This window comes from Sapajus apella, unplaced genomic scaffold (genome assembly GCF_009761245.1).
Source record: "Sapajus apella isolate SASKATOON/1434 unplaced genomic scaffold, GSC_monkey_1.0 scaffold1, whole genome shotgun sequence".
Lineage (NCBI taxonomy): Eukaryota > Metazoa > Chordata > Mammalia > Primates > Cebidae > Sapajus > Sapajus apella.
In genome coordinates this window covers 17513492-17529827 of record NW_022436941.1, presented here as the reverse complement: position 1 = coordinate 17529827, position 16336 = coordinate 17513492, and the positions used below count along the sequence as shown (strand labels likewise).

The following is a 16336-nucleotide window of genomic DNA, read 5'->3' as shown; positions in this document are numbered from 1 at the left end:
ACCTAATTTTCAGCCTGCATTTTTCTTTATGCTTTAAAAAGTATAGCGAGCAAATAAAAAAAGAGAAAGAAAAAAGAAAAAAAGTATAGTGAACAAGCTGTTTCTGATTTCTCTTTTTTGTCCTTATTGAAGTTGAGATTTTAATGAGCCACAATAAAGGGGCCAAAGGGCTTCTTTGGGTAGCAGAGTACCTTTGACACAGCAAGAGCGTTACTGTTCTGTTTGGATTATTTTCCCCAAGATTTAGATGAACAATGGCTTATTTTATTGGTGACTTGTAACCACATCATCTCATATTATGACCCTGTTTGTTTCGCTTCCTGTGACATCCTCCTTTGTTGAACCTTGTGTACGTAGTCAGCCACAGCTTGGCCTTTCACCAGAGCATGAGAGAAGTACTGTGGGTCCAGATGAAGAGGAGCAGCTGACCCTTGAAGGACAGAAGGTGGTGAGAGAAGGACTCTTCAGAGCATTTCAGGGAGAGTGCAAGACCTGGATCCTCAGCTCTCCTGCCCGAAGATGCAGAGACTGTCCACTTGGTGGATCTGAGCTTGGTTTGATAGAAAGGACTGTAAATCATTTAACATCTCAGAGTTAGTTTTTCCATCCATAAAGTGCTCTTGAGCTTATCTACCTCAAAGGTAGTTGAGAGGATTAAGTGAGCCATTATATGTGAGGCCACTTAGCAAGCCATAAAACATTATGAAGATATTAGACGTTATTATTGTTTCCCCAGCAAATCCCTTGCTTAATTTTCTATCAGTCTCTAACATTGCTTCAACATTCACGTGAACTGGGCCTCCAGCTGCTTTGGGCCAGACACTTGCTGCAGTGGCACCTATTGCCTTCCAAAGCAGAGCATTCCATCAGGAGACTTCAGTTATAAAGTTTCTCTTTATACTAAGCCAAAGTTTGCTTTCTCAGTATTTAACCTTTGTTGGCCGTGATTCTGCCTCCCGAATAACCCTCATGCGTTCAGAGCCCTTTCTTGGCTGCAGAGATACAGTGATGATGAGGCAGGCTCAGCCCTGCCCTCTTGGAGCTGGAGTTGAATGGATGAAAACCAAGTAAACCTATCAAGGAAGGAATTGCTAGCACTCTGAAGGAAACAAATAAGGGAGCAAGAAAGAGGTTCTCAGAGAGTCAGAATGAGTGCTTGAGTTTGGATGGTCATGGAGGGCAGGTCTGAGGTGACATTTGGGCTGAGCCCTAAAAATGAGGTTTATTAACCCTGCCAAGTGTGAGGAGGAGGCCAGGGGAACAGCATATGCAGAGGCTGTGAGTAAACAGATTCACATTGGGAGGTCCGAAGACCACTGTGGCTGCAGCTTTGTGAGCAAAGGGAGAGGAGCTCCAGAGGATGCTGTGGCAGCCTGGTTGTTGGAGGTGAGAGAAAGGAAGCTCCTGGGTGGACGTGGCCATCACTGGCAGAGATGAGGAAAGCGGACAGTGATGGGGCATGGAGTGGCCGGGTTTTTTTATTGCTGTTGTTCAAAAAAATGCTGAGTTCCCCTTTGGACATTTTGAATTGTGATGTCTGTAAGAAATTCAAGTGGAGATGTTAAATAGATATTTCGTTTTATGAGTCTGGATCCCAGACAAGAAGTCTAGCCTGGAGATGTGAATTTGCACCTCGTCAGCATTAAGGTTGTAAAACCCATGGCAGTTGGTGGACTTTAGGGAGAGAGGGTGCTGGCTAAGCCTTGAAAATTAGTTCAGGTAGAATAGGAAGAGGCTACAAAGGAATGAGAATGTGAAGTGAAACAAACCCGAAGAGTCCCAGAAAAAAAGAAAAGAGAAGTGGGAGAGAGGCTGTCAGGGTGAGTGGGGATTGCTCAGAAGCTGAGTAAGGGGAGGTTAGAAGTGGCCAGAATTTAGCAACCCAAAAGAGACCTATGGCCATGGCAAGCTGAGGATAGTGGAAGCCGAAGCTAATTTGCAGAACATGGAAGAGTGAATGAACTGGAGTTAAGAAAGGAAAACAGCATCTGTAGAACACCCTTGAAAACTTTTGCCATGAAGAGCAGAGAAATGGGCTGTAGCCTCTGTGGGATTTTTTTTTTCCTCTTGTTTTACAATGAATGTGCATGTTTATATGCTGTTAGGAATGATTCAGCAGAGACGGAAAGGTGAATAGATAGGTAGATGGATGGGTGAGTGGGTGGGTGGTGGATGGATGGATGGATGGATGGAATTAGTGAATGGCTAGGAGAAAGAAGGGCAATAACTAAAAAAGTGAATATTTGAAAAAAAAAATGAATATTTGAGAAAGTCAAGAGGTGGGCTGAGAGCCAGAGCAGAGATATAGGAATTGGCTTCTGATGGAAGGAGGGATGTTTTCTCCACTGTAGCGGAAGAAGGAGAAGGTTGATGGAAGTGCAGTATAGATAGAGTTGTTGGGATGAAGATGAGGAGGATCAAGCCAGGTGGCTTCTGCATTCTCTTTGAAGTTTGAAGAGTGATTATCAGCTGGGAGAGAGGTTGGAGGAAGGAATGAGGAAGATAAAAGGAGAAGAGGGTAAGTTTTGAAAATGAATAAAGTCTGATTCTTCTAGAGCAATAGTTTTCAAATGTGTTTCTTAGACCAGTAGCTTCAGTATCACCTGGAAACTTGGTAACTTATTTGAAATGCAGATTCTTAGGCCCCACCAAAGACCACCTAGATCAGAAACTCTCTGGGTAGGATCAAGCAGACTGTTTTAACAAGCCCTCTAGGTGATTCTGATGCTGGCTACAGTATGAAAACTACTGTTCTAGAGAAAAGTAACAAGATTTCTGGACAATATTTTGAGGATAAGAGCTTAAATTTAAAGTGAAATCAATCTTTTTTGTATTCGGTGATTTTTCTCAGTGTTTAGCTGCTTAGGTTGAGGCATGAATGAGAGATTGCTGGGATTCAGCCAGAACTGGGCTGTCCCAAGTAAAGCAGAGGGAGGGGGCGGATGGGTTTGGAGGTGGTTCAGGGGACTGATTCTGGTGGTAGATCATGGCACCTTAACTGGACAAGAGGGCAGAAAATTTAGAGGGGACTAATGGGCGTTAGGAAGTACTGGGTCAGTGGTTTAGAAATCTTGCTGATACTAGGGCAACACCATTGCACAGAAGGCCTTTGTCTGAACTTACTGGCCCACAGAGATGGTGCTTTTAAGTTCTGAGTAAATGAGTTCACGTACCGAGTCTGTAGAACAAATACTTTCTTTGGCCTGTATGCATGCATTAAGGGGCTAAGAAGTTACAACATAAGTGGATTACATACAAAATACAAGCTTTTTAAAGAGAAGTTAATAATAATGTAAATAAAACCATGTAAGAAAATGTTCTCTTTCTTTAATGAGCTATTTAGATTATTCAGGCAAAAGGTGCATGCCTGTCAGGTGTTCCCTGGTACTTCCCTGCCCTCCTCTCCAGATCACAGTGGGGACAGACTGGGGTGAGGGTGGTTGAGTAAACCCCTGGCTGGTATGGTTTGTCTGGCCAATTAGAGTGTTAATAAAGAGGCCTGACAAGCTGTCTAGGCTGGTGGTTTCTCCATTGTTTTTAGGAGTACCTTTGTGTCACTTGAACCTTTGCCCAGCCCTAGTGATCTCTGGCCCGTTAGAGGTGGTGAACTAGGGATAACCATGGGCAGGGAGGAGAAATGAATTCAAAAACTTTATCCTGAGACACCAGAGGCACATCTTCCAGCTTAAAAAAAAAATAAATTAGTATATCTTCCTCAAACTTAGCTAAGTTCTTCAAGATAGAAAACTTCTGCTCGAAGATGTATGTAGTCACTTTAACTTGCTGGACTATTAGTGTAAGTCCTTGCTATCTTCCTTTAATTGCTCTTAATGGATGGCTGTTAAAAGATCATAAAATTTGTGATTAAAAAGACCTGTTAAATTAGAATTGTATTTTTTTTTTCCACCAGCCAATGCTAAAGTATTCCCTATGGCTCATTGTACAGCGGTTTGACCATTCTTTTGTAAAGTTAGTTTAATAAAACACTCCATTTCCATGGGAATACAGTCTATGATTTCTTTAAAAGACCCAATTTGGAAGGATATTTTTCTAGATAATTAGCTTACATTTTTCTGTTTAGTCCCATCTCATTACCTATATTCTTGATTTCTTTACTGTCCTATAATGGGTGTCCTTGGCACCTGCTGAGTTAAGTTTACAAATTTTTCATATATTAGTGCCTTTCTTTCTTTTTATAGACTGTGCACGAACCTAATTGCTTTTTCATTTTTCATATGCTATTCTTTATGTTATGGACTTTTTTTAAAGTAGTAAATTAAAAGTAGCATATCAGCATTATTTTTCCTTTTTTTTCCCTTAAGTATTCTACCTAATACTAAAGCAGTAAATTAAAAATAGAATATCAGAATTTCTTTTTCTTTTCCCTCTCTCTCTCTCTTTGTAGCAATCATTCTACTTAGTATTCTATTCCTTGGGCCAATAACAGGAGTTTACAATCTGCAGAGGCATGAGGACTCTTATCAGTAGGGGTTTATATGCTCTACCATAGGTAACAAGTCAAATCCACTTTAGGTAACTAAAGTGGGTTTTAACCTTCTCGACAACTGAGAAGTAAAGTGGTAGGTAATTGTGGGTTTTAGCTCACTGGCTCAAGATTATCAGGGATTGCATCTTCTTAATTCTTTTGGCCGTTTCTTTGTAATTACAAGATGGCAGCTAAGCTCAAAGACCATGCCTATATTCTAGCCAAGAGAAGGGAGGAAACAGGTGGAAAGATGAGCAAAAAGACAGGGGTCTAGTGCAGCTTGACCAGTCACTTTAAGGAAGCTTTTCGACTTTTCCCATCCAGTCGCTTTACTCATATTTTGTTAGCTAGGTCTGTGTCACATGCTAAGGGACAGTGAAGCAGGTGGGGGGAGGGCTGGTTGATGGGAAATGTTGGGGGAAGAGTGGAGCAGTATATATCATTTTCATCAGTTTTTGTTATTGCTCTTTGTTATTTTTAGCTTGGCAGCTTGCCATATACCCCAAGAAAATTGTTATTCCATTAGTAAAGAAGAAGGGAAGACTGGATCTTGCATAGACAACTGGTAGTCTGTGTCATGTCTACAGTAGCAGACAGTAGGCAGCAAAACCTGGTGTTCATGCAAGTGTGAAGCTGCTTTTCATGTAACCCTTCTATTCCTACTTCCAGGGATACCAAGGAGGCTATCAGAAAAAGGCTGTGTAAAACTTGCTGTGAAAAACTCCCAGCAAAGGGTATATTCATTGTTGTGTATAGGTCCCTGAATAAATGTCTGTAATTAACTCCCAAGTTATAAAAGGATTCTTTTCGGTGTAGATTTGGGAGAAGGGCTGGGGTACACATGTTCTTCTTTCTCTGAACTCAGAGAATAGGTTCCAGCTTGGACCTCCTGTGCCGTCCTCACCAGCCATGTGTAGATAGCCCTAATTTCTCATCTTTCTTGCTGTTGTGTTATGTCTTCCGTAGTGCAGTCCCAGAGGCTACTATTCCTACCTGTGTGTTTTATGTGAACAATTTCATTGACTGTACTTTTTGTTGCAGTCAAGAGGCCAAGCACCTCCTCCTAACTTTCTTTATAGATATGTTTTTAATTTCGTAGCCTATGAGCCATCTCCACAAGGGTCACTTTTCATTCATTGTTTCACTGAGGACTAGCTACACAGCCCATAATAATTCTGTTTTCACACTCTCTAACCACTATTTTCCCACTAAGTACTCTGCACTTTGAAGTTTGCTCATTGAGAATTCCTAAATTCATGTAAAACATCAATTGCATTTAAACAGGTGACTAAATGTAGTGTTGTAACTGATCAAATATAAAATGGTGTTGTGTTGGCAGTCTTCATTTAAAAAAAATGGTATTAGCCTAGTGTACTATGTCTAAACTATAATACAGTAAGAATGTATATACCGAGGAAGGCCTCCTCTACCTGGATTATACCACTCGAAATCTGGCTGTGCTGGAGGTGGATCAAAGTGTACAGTATGTAAAAAAGGAGAATGCTGAATGTTGGGGGAATGTTTAGGAACCTGAGAGAGCAGATTGTTTTAAAGCACCTTAAAAGCATCAATTCATCAACATATATGGGCTGTGTCTTTAATAAATCTTTTATTAAAAACCAGTCTCCTAAGGCTATCTATGGGGAACATTTTATAAGCCTAGTTTTGATCACTATTTCTTCTATAAAGTAGTAAAACAACACTTCCATAGGAATATTCTATAATTTGTATTTAACTTAATGTCTTACTACGTTATTAGAATTATTAAATCTGTTTTGGTTTGCTTTGTTGTAAAACTAATATTAAATACCATAGTCTCTTGATCTTAGGTTTGACTTACAGGTACATAGCTAGTTTATAATTGAATGTATGTATGTATTTTTTTTTTTTTTTTTTTTTTTTGAGACGGAGTTTCACTCTTGTTACCCAGGCTGGAGTGCAATGGCGCGATCTCGGCTCACCGCAACCTCCGCCTCCTGGGTTCAGGCAATTCTCCTGCCTCAGCCTCCTGAGTAGCTGGGATTACAGGCATGCACCACCATGCCCAGCTAATGTTTTGTATTTTTAGTAGAGACGGGGTTTCACCATGTTGACCAGGATGGTCTCGATCTCTTGACCTCGTGATCCACCCGCCTCGGCCTCCCAAAGTGCTGGGATTACAGGCTTGAGCCACCGCGCCCGGCTGTATGTATGTATTTTTGAGACAGAGTCTCATTCTGTTTCCCAGGCTGGAGTGCAGTGGCCCGATCTTGGCTCACTGCAACCTCTGCCTCCTGGGTTCAAGCAATTCTCCTGTCAGCCTCCCGTGTAGCTAGGATTACAGGTGTCTGGCACCACACCCGACTCATTTTTGTATTTTTATTTTATTTATTTTATTTTTTAAAGATGGGGTTTCACCATATTGGTCAGGCTGGTCTTGAACTCCTTACCTTGTGATCCGCCCACCTCAGCCTCCCAAAGTACTGGGATTACAGGCATGAGCCACTGAGCCTGGCCCTAATTTTTGTATTTTTAGTAGAGATGGGGTTTCACCATGTTGACCAGGCTGGTCTCGAACTCCTGACCTCAAATGATCCACCCACCTCGGCCTCCGAAAGTGCTACAATTACAGGTGTGGGCCACTGCACTCAGCCTATAATTGTTTAAAGTTTTTTTTTTTTTCTATTAGATAATCAAGAAAATGTCTCGTAAATCCTGGCATTATCTATTACGTGTAATTGAGGTGCATTTTTATTCAATACACAGTTAGGTAATTTAAATGGATCAAATATGTACAATATGTGACTTTAAAGTAATTGTACCCAGTCATTTTCTGAAAAGAATTGACCTGGTCAGAAGTCAAACAGGTTTTGAAATGTTATAAGGCCAGATCCTTTTGTTTCTTGGGTTGTTTGTTTGTTTGTTTTGAGACAGAATCTTGGTCTGTCGCCCACGCTGGAGTGCAGTGGTGCTATCTTGGCTTACTGCAACCTCTGCCTCCCAGGTTCCAGTGATTCTTGTGCTTCAGCCTCCTGAGTAGTGGGATCACAGGCATGTGCCACCTCGCCCAGCTAATTTTTTGTATTTTTAGTAGAGACGGGGTTTTGTCATGTTGGCCAGGCTGGTCTCAAACTCCTGACCTCAAGTGATCCACCCGCCTCAGCCTCCCAAAGTTCTGGGATTACAGACATGAGCCACTGTACCCAGTCTTTTTTTTTTTTTTTAATATAAGAGAAAGATTAATGAAATGTATTGCCTTCCTTAGTCTGAAAGTCTTTATATATTTGTAAGAATTAGTTGAGATGTTAAGATAAATTTAAAATTCAAGGAAAATCAAGAATGTATTTTAATTGAGCCAGTTTCAATGGATCTCTTAAATATATCTATCGAATAAATTAAGTTTATAAATATAATTTAAAAATTGGGAAAGATAAAATATTACAATAAAATTAAATAAGAAAAGAATTAAGCTATGTAGCATAGTGCTATTGTGCATGCAGTAAATATCAGTAAATATTTGGGGAGTGAATGAATGAATGACTCTGAACTGATACATAATTTGAACAGGAGTTTTGGAGCTGGAGGTACCTGGGTTCCAATCCCAACTGTCCCCTTACCTTCTAAGAAATTTTCACAAGTGATTTAGCCTTTCTCAGCCCCAAGTTCCTCATATGTAGAATTTGGATAATGATAACATCTCATGGTATTGTGAGAATTAAATAAGATAAGGAGCCTGGCACAGAGTAGACATTAAATAAAATATTGTTTTCCTAACCCACATGAAAATTGCCATATTTGGTAGGTTAAAGTTGTTGAAAGTTAATGTGACAAGCCAGTATTAATCATTACATCACATAAAATGATTCCATTTTGTCACCAAAAAAAAGATAAGAGCCCAACCTGAGGGTTTGGAAAAGTTTCCTAAGGGAAATGACACTAGAGCTGGAACTTAAAAAATAAGTTAGAGTTGGCCAGTTAAAAAGAGATGAGAAAGTCATTTCCAGTAATAGAGCTGTGCCCTCACATCATTTACTTTAGGGTAACAAGGATGAAAGAGGCTATTTCAAGTAGTGTTGTAGGGGTATACTGGGCTTTATTGGCTTGGCTATTATAAACTCTTGGGAACACTATATTCAGAGTTCTAGTCTACTGGCCTAGCACCATACATCCTTATCAATGAAAAGTGATTCAGCATAACACTCCAAAATGTGTATATTTAATAATAAATTTTACACATGTACTGTAAGTCCACATATTAAAAATTAGAAAAGACAGATTTTTTATTTTTGAAGTAAAAATAAGTAAAAATAGAAGTTCTGATACTTTTTTCTGAATCACAGTTAATGATCTTGCTTGATGTTCCACATGTCTGTAACATACTTTGGAGACCCCTGGCCTGGGAAAAAATCCATGAGTATGGACAGGGGTTTTCCTAATGCTTTCTAAGCATGTTTCCTGAGAGTTTAGAGCTTTAGAGTTTTACATGTAAATATGTATGTATATATACATGTTATATATGTATATATATGTATTATATATTCAGTACCTGCATAGTCTCAGAAGCCCCAATCTAGAAAATTAAAGTTACCATTGGCTCAAAGCGGATTATATCCCTAGGATCCCAGTTAAAAATCTGCTTTCTAGGAGAAGAAGCAAAACCACCTGAGGAAGACATACCTAGAACCTGGCCTGCAGTAGATTCCCACAGATAAAGCCTTTCTGAAGATGAGCTAATGAACCAAAACTACAAAACATAGAAAACTACAGGAATAAACAGCTATGAGTGAGAACACACAAAACAGCAGGATTAGATTCAAAGAACTGCAAGTAAAATAACAATTTAACAGAAACAAATTAAAAGATGTTTAGTCTAAGGCATAGGAAAAGATTAAAACTGTAAGAAAAATAGAACCTCCAGGTTTGAAAAGAAACCAAATATGAAATGAAAAATAGAGTCATTAAAATTAGCTCAATGGATTGGTTAAGAAGCAGTTTAGAGACTTCCAAAGAGGATTTAATGCATGGTCCCTGGATCTGATGAACACTACTACTATTCTAGTTGTAGTCAAAATACAAATCAGACTGTGTCATGTACAGTGAGATACACTATCTACCACCCACCTGCATAAGATCACTCGATGACCCCCAAATCTACAGAGAAAAGAAAAAAATCATTCACATGGTCCAAAGGCCCTGCCTCACCTCTCCAGCTTAGGTTCGCTCATTTTATTGCTTGGCATTATTTTTTTTGGCCTTCTGTAGGGTTCTTTAAGGTCATGCTTCTACCTTCCACAGGCCTTTGAACAAGCTGGAATATCCTACTCACATTATTCTCATTAGCTCATTCAACTCCCAGCTCAAGGGTCACTTCCCCAGGGAAGCTCTTCTTCACCCCACAGGTTAATGGGGTGCTTTGTTACTAATGATCATGGAAACTAGCTACTCCCCTTTAAGGTACTAATTCACTTTGTAATTTCACATTCATTGCTGTGATTCAGCATTCATCTTCCCTGCCCAATGGTAAACCCTGGAAAGGCAGGACTATATTTGTTGGGCTAACCATTGTGTCCCAGTACAATGCTTGTACTTAGTAGGCTGAACAAATACTTTTATATGAATACCTTCCAGAAAAACACAGAATGTAAATTTTGATATTTAAATAGTTCCAAAGACTATTGATTTTCTAGTTTCTTTTGTTCCATGGTTAGTTTTGTCCTTTTAGCCACTTTATCAGAAATGATATTCCTTTTTTCAAATCTTCTTAAGCCAAATTTTATTATTTCTTTGTACAGATTCATTACTGTTTCAGATAGGCCCTTTTCAGCATTCAGCATTTAGTGCAGGTCCTCAGATTTCTTGCAAGGTAGTCTGTAAAGCCCTATAAAACCATAGCAGATGTCTATTTGAATTCCTTGAGTCGTGCAGTTTTTACCAAGGCACAGCTAGACACATCTTGCAAATGATGTCACAAACAAAAAGTGGGATGCATGGTGCAGTGGGTTCTTCAGAGCACATCTGATTTTTATTTTTCAGGTGGTCACGATCCTTCTTAAATCTGTTTACTGGCTGGCTTTTTAAAAAGCATTCCTTTGCTAACCTGATTTTGTGAAATTTTGACCAAGTGCAGGGAAGTGGTAAGTAGAAGACTGAGGACTGCAGAGCCTCTGAGCTCGTAGGTTTGGGTCCCAGAGGACAGTGACACTGCAGCCCACTTACTGCAGTGAGGAGGTATTGATTTTTCTCCTTCTCTGTTTTTAGCTGTATCTCTGAAGTAGATATGGTATGAAGCAGCTTTCCTGGTAAAGAGAGGAAAAGCTGCGGTAGTGAACTTTGTCACCCCAACCGCCCAGATATTTCAAACCAAACTAGATGGAATGGAGGAAGGGCTGAAAGTGCTCTTGTAAACCTCTTGACTTAGTTCAGTACCTTGGCTTTTGAGACAAAGAGGTTCCCTACAGTTTATAACAACCCTCATAGACAATGGAAAGAAGAGTGTGTGTGTGTGTGTGTGTGTGTGTGTGTGTGTGTGTGTGTGTGTGTTGAAAAGGGAATAAAAGGATCAAATCAGTGAAAACAATACAGCCCTGTGCTATGATCTTAGAAGGTTAGCAAAGTGGTCTTGTCCAAGTTTTCAACAAGATGTTCCATTCCTGTTATAATTGGCTGCTGGGTAGGTTTGGACCTAACTAGAATGCCAGCGTTCGATTTCACCATGTTCTCAGTGGAGATGTGTCACCGTTTATGCTCGCCTTAGTGACAATTTTCTAAAATGGAAGCTCGTGGGAAATCATTACAGTGTTTATATGTCTCCCTTGTCGGATGGCGTTATCCTGTGATATTTTACCAGTGTTTTCCACTGCATGATGGCATCTTGCGAAGGTTAAGGCAGAACAAGTCCCTCTGTAATTTTGTGACTACATTTTACTTACTGAAGAAGAAAAGATAACTGACAATTAAGTATTTGGGATGTCACAGAAAGAACATGTGCAACTAATCAATGGTATCCTTTGGGAACATGATTTTATAAAGCTGATAAGGTAGAAAAATTGGGATTTTGTGATTTGTGTTACATGATGATAATTGCACCTTTTCAATAAAAAGAACATTTCTTCTGGAGTAAACATTGAGCTTGCAGGGGCTGCTGGTAGTAATGCAGTTGTTTTTCTGCCCCATTCAGGCAGCTTTTTGTAAATGCTTTCATAGAGTATACATTTTTAAAATTCTTCATTTAAAGTGATATTTCTTCAGAAATATCTGGTCTGCTTTAGAGAAAGTCATTTATTCTTACAAGAGGGAGTGGTATTGTATAAAGAAAAGTAATTTTTTTTTTTTTACAAAGTACACTGTATTGCCCAGTTTTACCATTTATGAGTTGGATGTAGTAATATCACAGTAAGTCAAGTAGCCTATCACACACTTGTAACAGTTCTTTCACTTAACCTCATTCCCTACGTGCACCATAACAACAACCTAATTTTTAGTCTACCTATATTCCTAAGTGATAAATTGGATGGAAATTTCTTTAGTGCATTTCTCTGTTAATTGTGTAGCATCTCCAATCTGCAGGTGTATTAAAGACTCCAGGATATTTAGACGCTCTTCAGTGCCTAGTCTTCTCATACCTGTGTCACTTTTACTAGTTTTATTGCACGTGCTTCAATTAGAGAATGACTCCTTCCTTGCTGGTTTTGACAGTACTTTCTTCTTGTTCCAGCAGCTTTGAAAATGCTGGATAACCAGTGGCCACCCTCCTTAACAGAATGGTTAGTTAACTTAAAGATCGTTATCCCCTTTACTCTGCACTGCCTGGTTCCATTCTTGGTACCCACTGTTGGATGACTTGGTTTTTTTTTGTTTTTTGTTTTTTTGTTTTTCTTAAAGATGGGGTTTTACCATGATGGCCAGGCTGTTCTTGAACTCCTGACCTCAGGTGATCCACCCACCTCGGCCTCCCAAAGTGCTGGGATTACAGGCGTGAGCCACCGCGCCCCTCTGGATGACTTGTTTTTATGGAAACTATTTTGAAATCTTTTAGCTATTTTCATCACTTGCCTCTAACTCTTCCTAGGTTTATTCGTATTTATCTTTTGTGATGGGACAGGAGTGCTTGATAATATTACATTAAGTGGAGTGAAAGAACTGTTCAGTTCATTTGACACCTTGTAGAAGGAGCACTTTCTTGCAGACCTACCACTTGAAACTCATGACTCTCGTTCATAAACAGTTACTCACTGTCTTGCATCTGGGTAATTAATTCTGCCTCTCACAGTATTTCACTCCGTATATATACCTGTAAAATTTATTGGGATTTATTTCTAGCTTTTTCTCCAAACTTGTCACATTCATTTTGAATTCTTGATGTTTTACTGCATAAGTTAGTTGACAGGCCATGTGTGCCAGGTTGCATCCAGGAATGGGATGAGCAGTGTCAGAACTCTACCACCAGAGTCACTGGGTTATTAAGTAGACAGCGCTGGGCCTGATCCCATCGCTGCCCTGCAGTTCAGAGTGCCCTCTTATAACAGGGGCAGCATGGCGGTGCTTCATCAGCTGTACTCTAACCCAGCAATGATAGAGTTGAAATTCATACTTCCCTTCATGTTTTGTTAATGTTGGGAAACTTCCACACTACTGACTGCTGCATTTTAGAATAATATATAGAAGACACAGAAATGATGAATATGAATTACTCTCTAGAATCGGTGCAGCAGTAGATTTTGGTCTATTAGAAAGAATCCTTTACCACAGTAGCCTCAATGCCAGACAAATGTTTTCAACTCAGCCCAGAGCTGAAGGCATTAATGAATTCTAATAGCAAGGCAGCATACCCTCCAATGGGGTTCTAATTGACAAAGAGATAGAAAACTGAAAGAAGAAGGCCAGTGTGTCCTTTGGGGAGCTGGCACACAGCACCAGCCAACAGTGTTTCGGGCTCTGGGCCAAAGAAAAGTGGGCCCTACAGTGCTATTGCCCTGTCTAAGCTAGAAGCAGGTGTTCTTGGCTGGGGCTGTTAAGGGTCTGCAAGCCCCCTGCCACTAAAAGCACAATTATAGATGTATGTGTGTTTTCCAGCAAGCAGGTTATTCAGCTTTTGTTTGATACTCAAAAGGATCCTTGAAATATAGAGGGCTAAGAAGCTCTGTTTGCTTGATGAACAATAATCCAAACTTCAAACTGGATAAAATAGGTTGTTGGGAATTCATGCAACAACAATACTCAGGGAAAAGAGAATTAGCATCTATCCATTGCTAACTGTGTGTCAGAGACTCTTGGAAACATTTAATCCTCACAATAACCTTTAAAGATAGAAAGAGAAAGGATTCAAACTCAGGTCTTCCCTGGAAGCCCATGTACTTGCTACACTACACTGCCTCTCTAAAGAATGAAAGAGATTAACCATTGGAGATTAATAAAAAATAAAGATAAGCACTCTAAAACAATACGGAGATAGGATTTGATGTTCAAAAATGTGATTTTTTAAAACTTAGGAGCTTATTGTTTGCAAAGTTGAGTGATTTAAACCAAACTGACATCCGTATTCTATAGGATGACCCAGGGTGCACCTTCAAGAAGGGGTGGTTCCTTCAGAGCAAAAGCTTTTCAAGAAACTGAAGAAGTTGTCAGTGGAACAGTTGTGAGGTCCAGCCTTACTGCTCAGTTTCTCTTGAATAAGATCATGTGTCTGTGAATGAAAATATTTAATTCCTCTTTTGTATCTCTGTACCAACTGATGACAGTCATTTCATTGGTACATGTTAGATTATATAAATTCTACTCTATTTTACTTTGTCTCTGAAGTATTAGTTCTTTTCTCCCAGGCCTTTAAAACAGAATTTAGGAAATACCCCTGCCCACATAACTAAATGCTTAACTAACCCTCTATGCTGCCTTCTCTAAAACTGTAAATCCCAAAGTACATATTGGTCATTGTTTTATGGAAAATATTATTTGAGAATATTCAGTGACAATTTAGCAAAATAAATTACACACAGATTTCTGGAGTTTTCTTTATTGCTTTTTGCCAGTATATCTTACGTAAAGCAATGTGATCATCTGTTTGGAGAACTCTGTTTGGGGAGGCTGAGCAGGATTAATTCCCGTTCCTATGTTGCAGTGTAAACAGCTTTTTGCCTGTCTTTTGTCATTAATGATCATGCTGTAGATGTAGCCAGTGCATTGTAAGCCAATCTGTCAAGGCAAATAAACAATTCACCTTGTTAAAATTCCCTAAATCTTGCATTAATAAAACCTAAGTAACCCCCCGAACACTCAAGAGATGTCTTCCTCCATACTGCAGTGATGGATGACATGTCTAAAGATCCTGGAAATTAAGTAGTTCAGGTCATTAAAAGTGTCCCACACTTGTTATTGATTTAATTTATTTTAAAAAGGTGGGGGTGGAGATAAGAATGTTATACCCTCCCCTCTTTTTTTAAAATCTGAAAGCTACCACTTGTACAGATAATTAAAACTATTGCCTAGGGGAACAGGTCTGCATGTGTTACAACATTAAGTTTTATTATTCAAATAAGTATTGTATCATCCTCTTAAACAGATATCTAGAAAAAAAAGAACAATCATTGAAACTTGTATCACAACCACAATACCTTGGAGTTTTATGATTCCTAGAACTTTTTGAGTTCTAGGCACTGAAATAATGACCTCTGGGCACCCCAAAAAAAAATCCTCGAATAGGTAAAAACTGAGATGAAAGTGAAATGATTTAAGGAAATTTAACTGAAATAGTAATTAAATTGTGTCTCTGGACAGAAGGTTTTTTCTCTTTATTTTCTGAACTTTTCATTTTTCTCTGGACCTGTAAGATTTATCATCATGTCCCAATGTGTAATATAATAGATACCCAGAAAATTGTTATTTAATGAATAAAATATAACACCCAATTTTTTTCTTCTATCTTTTATTCCTCAAGCTTCCATGGGAAAAGTGAGCTGTGTAAAGAACAGTAGCAGCCCCCAGTGGAGGTGGCTCTCTAGATGATCCCTCTCCAGGGACTGAACACCAAGAGGGCTGTGCTCTAGTGTGGGACAGAAGGCAGCCTAGGAGGCCTGGCAGCCTGTGTAGTCACCTACCCCATTTGTATGACCTGAACTGGGTAACGGTATTACAAAACCTGATGATAAATTGGGGCAACTCAGTATGTGAACCATGGCTAAAAACAAGATCTAGAACAATGTATCTACAAGGTACACATAATTTCACCTCACTTTTGTTACTTGTTATGTGTCTTATGCACCACCTTACACAGTATTCCTGACTAGTTGTGTGAATGATGTTTCACCATCAATTCTCACAGTTCTTTAAACAACGTGTACTTATTAGACAAAATTTACCCATGGTAGTTATGAAAAATGACCCTTAAGAATAGTAGTATTGAACTCAGAGATTATTATACAATCTTTGATGCTTTTCTCCTATGGTCTTTTGGAAAAGTGGGAGCGGGTGGTGGCAAACTTACATTCAGTTCACACACTCTGGTGGACTTTAAAAGTACATAGCTATGAAGATACATTCTTCTTTGTCAGATTTCTGTTGACAATGCAACATGGTTATGCCATTATGCCAGCTATGTAGCAAAGCTCACTAAATGGAAGAACTCTATAGATTTTTTTTCAGCGTGTACGCTGATTTACATTTAGCAGTAAATGTAAATGTTACTGACCCTTTAAGTGGAGCTGTCCAAATGGCAATAAATGTCCGTTGATTCTAATGCCGAAACAGGTGATAGTTGAGGGTCTTGACTAAATCTTCCAGTTAAAAAATGATTTATCGTATTTCCTGAATATTAGTGGTCTCCTGTAGGGAGACACACACACACACACACACACACACACACACACACACACACACACA

The 16336-nt window shown here is 39.3% G+C and overlaps 2 protein-coding genes across 4 annotated transcripts in view; one reads left to right on the top strand and one right to left on the bottom strand.

Annotated features, from left to right (window-relative positions):
* SNX24 (sorting nexin 24) overlaps positions 1 to 16336 on the top strand; it is a 169754-nt gene that overhangs the window by 143327 nt on the left and 10091 nt on the right. The window lies entirely within an intron of this gene.
* The window catches only part of PPIC (peptidylprolyl isomerase C), a 36369-nt gene continuing 36322 nt past the window's right edge, over positions 16290 to 16336 (bottom strand). The window contains exon 6 of the mRNA XM_032268589.1: positions 16290 to 16333. The gene's annotated coding sequence lies outside the window, so the exon portion shown is untranslated. The remainder of the gene's footprint in view (positions 16334 to 16336) is intronic.